Below are 7,973 nucleotides of genomic sequence, written 5' to 3'. Positions count from 1 at the left end.
CCTTATGAGATATATACACAATTTCAAATTACAAATTTTTGAAATTGGAGGTACCACCTTGCTAGTCGATCACTTAAGACAGGCTTGGACATGACAAACTTGATAGAATTCACTTTAGAGACAAGTTCTACAATATGAGCTTGGAAGTAATGCTTAATCTTCTGAATTGAGAATACGAGTGTCGGACATAACTTCTCAATAGGTGAATACTTGATTTCATTTTGTGTCATCGTCCTACTCAAGTAATACAGGGAATTTTATTTCCCTTCATTATTTTCTTATGCGAGAAGTTCTCCTACTGACCTTTCTTGTGCTGTAATGTATAAAATCAATGGTTTTCTAGTTATAGGAGCTACAAGTATTGGAGGCTTTATCAAATAATACTTTATGTTCTCGAAAGCATTGGTACAAGCTTGGTCCCATTCAAAAGGAACATCTTTATTCATAAGGCGACTGAACGGTTGACATCTCCCAGCCAGATTTGAGATAAACCTCCTAAGTTATGCTAATTTTCCTTGTAAGCTTTTTAACTCATAAATATATTTTGGCTCAGGCATCTTCAAAATAACATCTATCTTATCTTGGTCAATCTCGATTCCTCGATGTCGAACAATAAAACTGAGAAACTTTTCCGAAGTAACTCCAAAGGCACATTTTAAAGGGTTCATTTTTAGTTGGTATCTTTGAAGTCGTTCGAACACCATTCTCAAATCTTGCAAGTGGTCAACACTCTTGCTTGATTTTACCACTAAGTCATTAACATAGAACTCAATGGTTTTATGAAGCATGTCATCAAAAATATTCTGCATAACTCGTTGATAAGTATCCCCAACATTTTTTAAACCAAAAGGGATTACTCTGTAGTAATATATACCTTTAGGAGTGCAAAATGCAGTAAGTTCTTCATCCCTTGATGCCATGCGAATTTGATTGTATCCAGATGAACCATCCATAAAAGACATTGTCTTGTATCCAATTATGGCATCAATCACAAGCTCAGGGATTGGAAGAGGAAATTCATCCTTAGGGCATGCATTATTAAGATCTCTAAAGTCAACACAAACTCCTATTTGGCCATTCTTCTTTCTTACAGGTAAAATGCTTGAAATCCATATAGGATATTTGACTTCATGAATGAAACCTACTTCAATGAGCTTATTAACTTCAGTTTCGATCAAAGGAACTAGTTCAGGTCTAAAGCGATGTTGAGATTGTTTAACAGGATGAGTGCCTCGTTTCACACTAAGATGATGAACTACAACTTTATGATCTAATCCTGAAATTTCTTTGTAACTCCAAGAAAGTACATCCCTAAATTCAATAAGCAACTTAATATATTTCTTCTCTTCATTGTCATCCAGTGAAGCACTTACATATGTAGGCCTTATATCATCATCAACCCCAAGATTTACTTTCTTTAATGCATCAACAATATTCTTTATCCCTTCCTCGAGTTTAGGTGGCATATTTTCACCATCCTCATCTTCTTGAGGATCACCATCATTAAAAGATATGTGATGGCATGCATGCATATCAACAAACCTATCCTCAATTTTTGCATATACTAAAGTACTTTCCTCGTCATAAATTGTGATGTGATTTGATGATCCCACGCTTTCTTCATCTTTATCTCGGTCCCTAGTGTGAACTATGGTATGATTTCTTGATTTTAGGACATATCCACATGAAACTACAAGTTTTATTTCTTGCCTCATTCTAGAAGGAATCAAACTTGGGCAATTCTTGGGTGAGTTATGCTCTCGAGCATGTACCCGTTCTTCCATTGTTTTGTAATTTTCTTGGCGCTTGTATTTCTTCTTTATTTGTCCCAACTGATCAAACACTGAAGTTTTTGAATTTGATTCAGTTAGCCGATCAAATACAAAAACGTTAGGAGTCATGCCATTAAGTTGATCAAACACAGAAGGCTTCTTGTTGAACATCATAGGTTCTTCCACAAGGATAATGTAGTTGATGCTCATCCTTTTTATAGAGATTCAAACTGGCGACGGTTGTTTGTAACCCAAGACTTCGCACGATTGATTGACAACATACCCTCTCTTTATCATCATTCTTTGAGTTGGATTTAGGCCATGATTTGTCTTTTCAATAACTTTATTTGGAAGCTTCCCTACTTTAAAAGCTTCATTGGGATTGTATCGTGCTTTCACCAACAACTTATATGCATTTGGGTCAAAACCCTCATTTGTACACTTTTTAGGAAGTGATTCATATGAATCATGATTCGATGGTTTGACAAATCCTTCCATTATTTTTGAAGGTGATTTGATTGCATCAATTTGCTTCATAGGAAATGTCAACTTGCTACTCTGCAACTCAGAGGGTGGGATCTTGACCTTGTTTGTCTTTTATCATAGTGAGAAATAAGAATCATTCTCTTAGTTGAAGATGCCTCACTTGTCTTAGGTACTTACTCATATCTGAAAGCGTTTTATTCTTTCAATCATGACCCTTGCATTATCAGGTGCTACATCAGCCTTTTTTGTGATATCAGCCTTTCTGATTGGTATTGCGTTATCAACTTTGACTTCTTTTGAGACATGATTCTTTAAGCAAAATTTTGCATCAGCAAAGTGCGCTTCTGTCTCGGTGAAAGGTTTATCATCAACAACTATCTTCTTTTGAACCCCATATTCAAAGTATTTAAAACATTGATGGTAGGTGGATGGTACCACTTTGTTCTCATGTATCCATGGCCTTCCTAACAAGATATTATACAAGGTCTTTGAGTTAATAACATGCATCCATGAAATCGAACGCATATCTCCCATCGTTATATCTAATTTAATAGTGCCAATGGATCTGTGCCTCCCTTGGTTAAATCTCTAAATCATCAGACGACTTTCAGACAGTTTAAATATTGAGATTCCAAGTTCCTTCACAGTGCGAATAGGGAGAATATTGACCCTAAATCCATCATCCACAATGCTGTTATTTACTTTATGTCCAAGCACAAAACCTACCGTATATAAAAGACGATTATGCAACATTTCACCCAATAAAAGATCATCATTAGTAAATGTAAACTTCGCATCACAAGTGTCCACTTCTTCAGAGTAAGACTTGATAGGGACTTCATATGATGAAAGTAATGATGGCGATGAGTCTTCTCCCGTTGTCTCTTCTTTATCAATGTTACAACATGAGGCCTTGGTGTTACAATGAGAAATCTTTTCATGGAACCAACTTGGCAAGAATTCCTCTAATATCACCAGAGAACATTGCTTTTGATAGTAATTCCCCTTAACTCTCGACTTCTCCACATTCTTCTTTACCATTTGAGTTTTAGGTAGTTTTTTCATCTTTGCTCTTGTCACTTTCTTACTTGGCTCTCTTTGCAAGCTCATTTTACAACATCTTCGTTGTTTCACTAAAATCCATCCTTCATCATCAGTATAAGCACCGCAAGATTGATTTTCCTCTAGGACACCAAATTTAATCATTTTTGGTGGTGATGTGGCTAGGACATCACCCCCATTATGTATTTCGATGAAGTTGCAAAGAACTAGGGAACGAGTGAACCAAAAGTGACAGAGACTTGATTTAAACTCTCCTTCTCATATTCAAGTAATATATTTCCTTCACGGGCCAAGTCCATGATCTTTTCCTTAAAGATAAGAAACTTTGCAATAGGATGGCCCATCAAATGATGGTATTTGCAGTAATTTAGATTATTAGTCCTCCCAGCTTCATCTGAATGCTTCATTTCAGGTAGCTCAAAGAGTTTTAATGCCAGAAGCTTCTCAAAAATTGCTAGAACATCTGAGTCTAAGAATGGATAATATGTTGCCTGCATTTCCTTCAAAGTCAGCTTTCTACCAGCATTATTATGAAAAGTCGGGGTCTTCACCCTTTGATTCTTTCTTAGATTTGTAGCCACTTTCAAAGGTACGGCATTAATATTCATAGACTCCTTTTTTCAAAACTTAGGTGCCGATTTTCCTCCTTTCTTTACCTCTATTTTGTCTTTTCCCTTACGAGGCTTATAAATAAGTGGTCCTTCAATTCCACTTACAGACATGCTCAACTCCATATCATGAGCACGTGTGGCTAGTTACTCAAATGATTTGGGTTTAATACCCTGCAGGATATAACAAAGTTCGCAATGCATTCCTTGAATACATATTTCTATTTCAGAAGTTTCACTAAACCTATCCTTATAATTGAGGCTTGCATTTCTCCATCGGTTGATGAACTCGATGACATATTCATCTTTCTATTGATGTGTATTTGTGAGTTCAAACATGCTTACAGTATGACTTGTGCTATAGAAATGATTGAGAAATTCATGCTCAAGTTGTTCCCAACTATCTATAGAGCCAGTCTCGATATCCATATACCAATCAAAGGCATTTCATTATAAGGAACACACAAATTATTTGATCAGATAATCTCCATATGTTCCAGCATTATTGCAAGTTTTAACAAAATGGGTAATGTGTTGCTTTAGATTTCTCTTTCCATCAAATTGTTGAAATTTTAGAGATTGATAACATGCAGACATCTTCAAAACATTAATTCTTGAAGTGTATGGTTTTGCATAAATAAATGATGACTTTGAAGACACGTCATACTTATCTTTGATAGTTCCTATAATGAAGTCTTCAGTTGATGAATGGGAATTCCTTCTTCAGCGGAAACTTGCAGGTCATCACCCACATTGATTTGCTTTGTAACTAAATCTCTATTTTCTTGTATCATGGGACATTTTCTAGGTGCATAATTTGAGTCCCCCTCCATAACATTTTCAACTCTGTCCGTTATTTTGATAATTCGATTATCCTGATCTTGTATATATTTTGTTACACTTTCAATTGCCTTTGTCAAACTCGCCAGTTGTTCTTCAACAGTTGAGGCATTAGTCATCATGTTTGGATGGCCGTTATGGATGATGGAGTAAAGCACAGATTTTCCCTCAAATTAAAGTTTATTTGAAATAAGTTATGTGGAGTGACTAGGGAAGATCTAGTGATCAGAACATGTCATATATACACGTGACATTATTCTAGTGGCTCATTTAATTTGAGTTAGATTGCCATATAACTTCGACACGTGGCATGAATTTAGTGGCTTATTTAATTTGACTTGGATTGCCATAAAAGTTTGGAACATGACATGATTCTAATGGCTCATTTAATTTGACTTGGATTGTCATATAACTTTGACAAGTAGTGTGATTTTAGTGCCTCATTTAATTTGACCTGGATTGCCACATAACTTTGAAACATGGTGTGCTTTTAGTGGCTCATTTAATTTGACTTGAATTGCCACAACTTTGACACATGGTGTGCTTTTAGTGGATCATTTATTTGACTTGGATTGCTACATCATTTGAACTATTTTCTTGAATTTAATATAATCTAAATTAATTTATGGATTTAAATACAATATAATTCTAATGTTTACATATTTATCTAGCATCTAGACATAGCAATGTGCCCAAATAAGCCAAGTCTCATAAAATATCCATGACAATATATATGGAGCCTCCATAAAAGAATAAATAAGTCGAGAGACATGTAAAAAATATAATAAAAAACTAAAAGTAGAGAGTCGGACAAGAAAGAATGTGGCACCTCAAATATCACGGCCCAAGCTAGAACCTAAATGTGACACATCACTTAGGATCCCGAGAGACCCTAAATAAGCCTCTTAGTATATGTAGCATATATAGAATAACATAACATAACATGAAATCAAGAGTAGATGTAAATATCAAAGATAGTCTCAAACATAGAAATCTCGATAAAACAGATATCCAAACATAGCAGTTGAAATGAATAAAAACATATTCGTCTAGTCTGGCAATGCCTCTGCAACTAATATAGACGCCTAGCTCACCCAAAATATATGAAATTGCCAAAGCCTGAAATTATAGAAATGACATAATGGGTTCTCCCTTGAATCATGAGGATTCACCAAAATAAGCAACTCTATATAGAAACCCGAACTAACTACGAGAATGGGTAGGAGCATCGTGACCTATATTATGAAATAATATAGAAAAAAGTATGCGTTAGTATATGAAATATACTAAATATATAAGAACTATGCATAACTTAAATAAATAAGCATGATAGGCATAAACATGAGATGCATGACCAAATTCATTGTAAAGCGTGAAGTAAATCATAAAATTCTGTAATAAGGGCAATGCATCAATAAAAGGCATCCTGAAAAGCTTATAACAAAACATAGTTATTTTGTGGGATATGGATCGTAGCCGACAATAAAACTATGTGAGCTATAACATGGAATCCGGTGTAACCCCTACACTTAAAAAGGAGAGGCTAATAGCCAAGGTACACTACATATCATTATCATTATGTGTTATATGTGGATCCACTAGCTAAGTCATTTAACACAATCCTACGGGGGCGTAGTTTGGGAAAAGAGGTTGCTACTAAAGACTCTCTTACCAAGCCTCTACCTTAATCCCTCTCGGTTCTACGTCAAATTTCAACGAAATAGATAAAATCAATTATCAACATATCATTAGGAAAGATAATAATCATACACCAATCCACATCATAAAATCATATAAGAGTAGCTCTTGTTAAATCATGATTCATTACATATTTCATATAGACACTTACCTTTTTAAGTATCTAAATCATGATTTCATTCATATTGTGAGAAAACCTTTCATAATTCATTGATATATACTTGAAAACATCCTTGAAATATAATTCATCATTTTCGTAAAACATGCACAAATCCTTCATTAATTTTGTGTTCATAATTCATAGTACCTAAGTGAAAATTATAGACATAATGGATGGGTCCATAAGAAATCTATTGAAAATCATGTATCTTAGTAAATTCATGAACAATAAAACAGAAAATTCAATTGAATCAAAATAGAAAGGACCCATGAAGAATTAACATGAAATCTTCATTGAATTTGGTGAAATTGAACTTGAAAGATAGGGATATTTTGCGACCTAATGGATGAAAGGAATCCAGTGGTGAATTATCATATACATAGATAATTAAGGCCCTAAAAGCAATGGAGATTGAAGGACTTAAACTTGAAACCTTACTTTGACTTGGAGGAGAAACCTCGGGGGAGAATCCTTGATGCATTAGATGATTTTAGGTGAATGATAGGGAATGAGGTTAGTTTGAAGGATTTGAGTAGTTATAGGACGTCCAAACTAGTCCAAAACAACATAGTATAGGAGTCAAATGAAAGGAAATTATCCAAAATACCCCTGACTTGGAAACTGTCGAAGTGACTTATGGGTCGTAGATCCTTAGATGAGATGTCAAAAGGGTTTATAGAAACTATTCCTAAGAACTGACCCAATTCCTATGACCCTTGTACTATGGGTCGTACGTTTTTCTACGAGTCATAGGACTCACTCATAGAAATCGTGCACCCAAAATAATAGGTACTGGAATTTGCACCTTGACCTTACGAATTCCTTCTACTGGTCGTAGGCCCTCCTCATCCTGCCAACTTCCAAAACTCCAAATATAGAATAGATGTAAATGCGGAGGATAGTCTCAAATATAGCAATCGAAATAAATAAAACCATACTTGTCTAGTCTAACAATGCCTCTATTATTAATACAAACGGGGGCGTAGGGCAAGCCCTAACTCACCCAAAATATATGAAATAGCCAAATTCTTAAAGTAAAGAAATGACATGACGAGTTCTCCCTCGAATCATGAGGACTCACCAAAATAAGAAACGGTGAGTAGAAACCTGAACTAGCCACATGAATGGACAGAAGCATGGTGACCTATATTATGAGACGATATAGGCAAAAGTATGTGTTAGTACATGCAATGTACTAAGTATGTGAGAAATATGAATAACGTAAATTAATGAGCATGATAGGCATAAACATGAGATGCATAACCAAAGTCGTTGAAAAGCGTAAAGTAAATCATAAAAGAGAAAAGGCCCTCATATACCCTTTAACTTTGCCATTTAGAGCTGATA

This window comes from Solanum dulcamara, chromosome 1 (assembly GCF_947179165.1).
Source record: "Solanum dulcamara chromosome 1, daSolDulc1.2, whole genome shotgun sequence".
NCBI lineage: Eukaryota > Viridiplantae > Streptophyta > Magnoliopsida > Solanales > Solanaceae > Solanum > Solanum dulcamara.
This window is presented reverse-complemented; position numbering follows the sequence as displayed.